General features: G+C 51.0%; 2 non-coding genes across 2 annotated transcripts; both read right to left on the bottom strand.

The window, feature by feature from the left end:
* Positions 1–1,397: 1,397 nt before the first annotated feature.
* LOC123719534 lies at positions 1,398–1,554 on the bottom strand. Its single transcript, XR_006755594.1, has one exon. It is a non-coding gene; the product is annotated as a 5.8S ribosomal RNA (ribosomal RNA).
* Positions 1,555–1,904: 350 nt separating this feature from the next.
* LOC123719536 lies at positions 1,905–3,810 on the bottom strand. The gene has a single exon (XR_006755596.1). It is a non-coding gene; the product is annotated as a small subunit ribosomal RNA (ribosomal RNA).
* Positions 3,811–4,671: the final 861 nt, after the last annotated feature.

Genomic DNA, 4,671 nt, shown 5'->3' with positions numbered 1-4,671 from the left:
GTGCACGCCGTCCGCGGACGTCGACACGCCCGACCCGTGCGCGCGCGCCGAAACGCGCGCGCATCGAGGCGCGGGCTAGTACGCCGCGGAATGACGATGAATCTCTCCGTTCGTTCATTCGAGTTTCGCAGGTTTACCCCTGAACGGTTTCACGTACTCTTGAACTCTCTCTTCAAAGTTCTTTTCAACTTTCCCTCACGGTACTTGTTCGCTATCGGTCTCGCGGTGATATTTAGCCTTAGATGGAGTTTACCACCCACTTAGGGCTGCACTCTCAAGCAACCCGACTCTTAGGAGTGTCCCTCTCGCAGACTCGCCCCGTCGCTACGGGCCTGGCACCCTCTGCGGGAAAACGGCCCCGTTCAAGACGAACTTGGACGGTAGCGGAGTCCGCGAGAAAGCGGAACCTCCCGAACACCACATCTCCCGCGACCGAGACGACCGCGGGATTCAGTGCTGGGCTCATCCCTGTTCGCTCGCAGCTACTAAGGGAATCCTGGTTAGTTTCTTTTCCTCCGCTTACTAATATGCTTAAATTCGGCGGGTGATCCTCCCTGATCTGAGGCCAACGATAAAAAGGTGTGAGGCAGACGCGATATCCGTCGGCGCAACGGGCGTACGCGACACGCTATTTTTACAAGCGCGTCGACGACGCCACGCGCCCTCCGGACGTCGAGTCCGCCTACATTATATGCGCTCGCACGAAAGCGGCGCGGCACCTTGCGAACAGCGTGGTGGTGGCGACACATAGATGTCGCGTTGCGCGAAATCAATCAATCGCACACCACCAAGCGGTTCTTCTGTTGTTGTTCGTTAACGACGGCATCGTTCCGTCCGTTTTAAGAACACACGTCACAATAATTTCGTACACACTACAATTGCACAAACACCGCACGCACACACTGGGCGCAACCGCTAGAGCAGCGGGCGCGCGCGTTTCGCTTCCTCTCGCGAGAGTAAGAGAAACTGAGCCGAACGCGACAACTTTCAACGACAGCGTCGAGACACGTCGACGCGCGCACCGGCGCCGACCGTCGCGCGATCGCCATGCGGGACCGGGACGATGCGAGCAAACACGCGCGACGCGTAAACGCGAACGTCGTTGTCGTCGTTGTCGTTGTCGTTGCGTAAAGACTCGACGCGCACCCGTGCCGCGGGAGACACGGTGCGGCGGGGAGAATTTATTTGTGCGACAAAAGTATCGTATAGACGTGGCTTAACACGGCCAATACGGATGACGAGTCGTAATCGAACATATATTCGAACGGATCGTTCGGCCGCTCGGCGGCCTAGCGAAACCGTCAATTGCACGCGCGACAGAGATGCGGCGCTACGACCGGAGTCGCAGCGATCGCCGCTCGTCACGCGAACAGTGTGGCTTTTTGTTTTTATGCAGCCGGCCCTCAGACAGGAGTGGTCCTGGATATTTCTCCACGGACCGCAATGTGCGTTCGAAATGTCGATGTTCAAATGTGTCCTGCAGTTCACACTATGACGCGCAGTTAACTGCGTTCTTCATCGACCCGCGAGCCAAGTGATCCACCGTTCAGGGTAATCGTTTTGTTTTTGTGTGTGTTTTTGTATGAGAAAATATAAAAGGTGCGAAAAAATTAAACAAAAAAATTTGAAAATAATACTTATCATTAACGTGTACGACAAATGAAAAGAAAGAAAATCTCTTTTATTTGCGTGGTTGTACACAAAAATTAAAATATTATTTCAAAGTATCAATAGGCGATAGCGAACGCTAATCAAAGCGTGTCGCAACGCACACGTCGCGAATCGACGAGAGAGAGTCAACCGTCTCGGATTCGATTTTGATTCGTATCATTCACGTGTTTTTGTATTTTTTTCTTTTTTTGCGAGTCTTTGACAACAACAAAACAAAAAGAAAAAACCAACGTTAATGATCCTTCCGCAGGTTCCCCTACGGAAACCTTGTTACGACTTTTACTTCCTCTAAATGATCAAGTTTGGTCAACTTCCCAGCAACGCCGACGGCCGTGAGGCCACCGCGTGTCGGTCCGAAGACCTCACTAAATCATTCAATCGGTAGTAGCGACGGGCGGTGTGTACAAAGGGCAGGGACGTAATCAACGCGAGCTTATGACTCGCGCTTACTAGGAATTCCTCGTTTATGGGGGATAATTGCAAACCCCAATCCCCAGCACGAAGGAGTTTCAACGGGTTGCCCGGGCCTCTAGGCCAGGGAGAACATGTTGATTCCTTCAGTGTAGCGCGCGTGCGGCCCAGGACATCTAAGGGCATCACAGACCTGTTATTGCTCAATCTCGTGCGGCTCGAAGCCGCCGGTCCCTCTAAGAAGAATTTTAATACGTCGCCAGTGAGTTGCGCTCCCCGAGAGTCGCGCACACCTTGAATGACGACGCCTATTTAGCAGGCTAGAGTCTCGTTCGTTACCGGAATTAACCAGACAAATCGCTCCACCAACTAAGAACGGCCATGCACCACCACCCACCGAATCAAGAAAGAGCTGTTAATCTGTCAATCCTTCCGGTGTCCGGGCCTGGTGAGATTTCCCGTGTTGAGTCAAATTAAGCCGCAGGCTCCACTCCTGGTGGTGCCCTTCCGTCAATTCCTTTAAGTTTCAGCTTTGCAACCATACTCCCCCCGGAGTCCAAAATCTTTGGTTTCCCGGAAGCTGCCCGCCGAGCCATTGTAGTAACGTCGGCGGATCGCTAGATGACATATTTACGGTTAGAACTAGGGCGGTATCTAATCGCCTTCGAACCTCTAACTTTCGTTCTTGATTGATGAAAACACCTTTGGCAAATGCTTTCGCTGATGTTCGTCTTGCGACGATCCAAGAATTTCACCTCTAACGTCGCAATACGAATGCCCCCAGTTATCCCTATTAATCATTACCTCGGAGTTCTGAAAACCAACAAAATAGAACCGAGATCATATTCTATTATTCCATGCACGAAATATTCAAGCGGCATTTTGAGCCCGCTTTGAGCACTCTAATTTGTTCAAAGTAAAATTGTCGGCCCACCTCGACACTCACCGAAGAGCACCGCGATAGGATTTTGATATTGAACCGGCGTTTTACCGCCGGCTCACCGACGATATGCTCCGCAGACGTGTCAGTATCACCGCGGATGCGGTGCACCGACAGCGCGGCGCACAAATGCAACTACGAGCTTTTTAACCGCAACAATTTTAGTATACGCTATTGGAGCTGGAATTACCGCGGCTGCTGGCACCAGACTTGCCCTCCAATTGTTCCTCGTTAAAATATTTAAAGTGTACTCATTCCGATTACGAGGCCTCGTAAGAGTCCCGTATCGTTATTTTTCGTCACTACCTCCCCGTGCCGGGAGTGGGTAATTTGCGCGCCTGCTGCCTTCCTTGGATGTGGTAGCCGTTTCTCAGGCTCCCTCTCCGGAATCGAACCCTGATTCCCCGTTACCCGTGACAACCATGGTAGTCGCAGAAACTACCATCGAAAGTTGATAAGGCAGACATTTGAAAGATGCGTCGCCGGTACTGGACCGTGCGATCGGCAAAAGTTATCCAGATTCATCAAAATTAACGACTTCGGACGCATGGCCCTCCGCCGATTGGTTTTGATCTAATAAAAGCACTCATCCCATCACTGGTCAGAGTTCTGATTGCATGTATTAGCTCTAGAATTACCACAGTTATCCAAGTAACTGAGTAAGATCTAAGGAACCAAAACTGATATATTGAGCCATTCGCGGTATCGCCTTAATACGGCTTGCACTGAGACATGCATGGCTTAATCTTTGAGACAAGCATATAACTACTGGCAGGATCAACCAGGGAGCTGCTTACGCAAACGACACGCCTACACCGCGGTCACGCGGCTTCGGCGAGCCGCTGGCTCGGCGGCGTCGAGGGGCGCGCGCTTGCGCGCGCGCCTTCTCGACACGCGTGAACGTAACGCGTCGAATTTGCACGCGACGCGACGTTCGCGCTTCATATCGATAGACTAACTTTGACCGGTCTACGAGCGGCCGTCCCGTCACGATCTCGCAACGAGGTGATGTACAACGATGCTCGACCACTGTGAGGGACATAAAACTGCAACGAACACGACCCCGCGGGCGGGAATCGATGTTGTGACAATTTGAAAATTGAACATTCATCTAAACGCAACTTCTCAATTTTTATTCAATACGTTATTGTAAACATATTAAAACTCGGCTGGCAATTACATGCGCACACACACGCATGATTCGCACTAGATACGATCAACGCCCGGAGCTTGAGGGATAAATTCCAACACGACGCTGCGCACACCGTTTCGACGATGGGCGCGTGTGCGTCCTCTTTTATACATTCTTTACATATACGGTCGCCGTGGCGACCGCGCACGTGTCGAACACGCTAGGCGCCCTGCGTTGAGGTGTGCCTAGAAGCGTATTCTTTTAACATCACAGATAACACCGGGGGAGACGGTCCCAAATCTTGGTCGATTGGTAACATCACCATACGGTCTGCGAACGCGGTGCTATAATATAATTTTATATTATATTATATAAAATATGAGGAGGAGTAGTATGTATATTCTTTGTTATTTTGTGTTGACACAAGAGAGATATATAAAATGTACTATACACCACACACACAGAGAGAGAGAGAGCTGGGAAAGATCTCGGCGGTCTCGCATTCGAAATACGAATT

The sequence above is a fragment of the Pieris brassicae genome, unplaced genomic scaffold, assembly GCF_905147105.1.
Source record: "Pieris brassicae unplaced genomic scaffold, ilPieBrab1.1, whole genome shotgun sequence".
NCBI classification, from domain to species: domain Eukaryota; kingdom Metazoa; phylum Arthropoda; class Insecta; order Lepidoptera; family Pieridae; genus Pieris; species Pieris brassicae.
The sequence above is the reverse complement of the archived record's forward strand: the minus strand, read 5'-3'. Positions and strand labels throughout refer to the sequence as shown.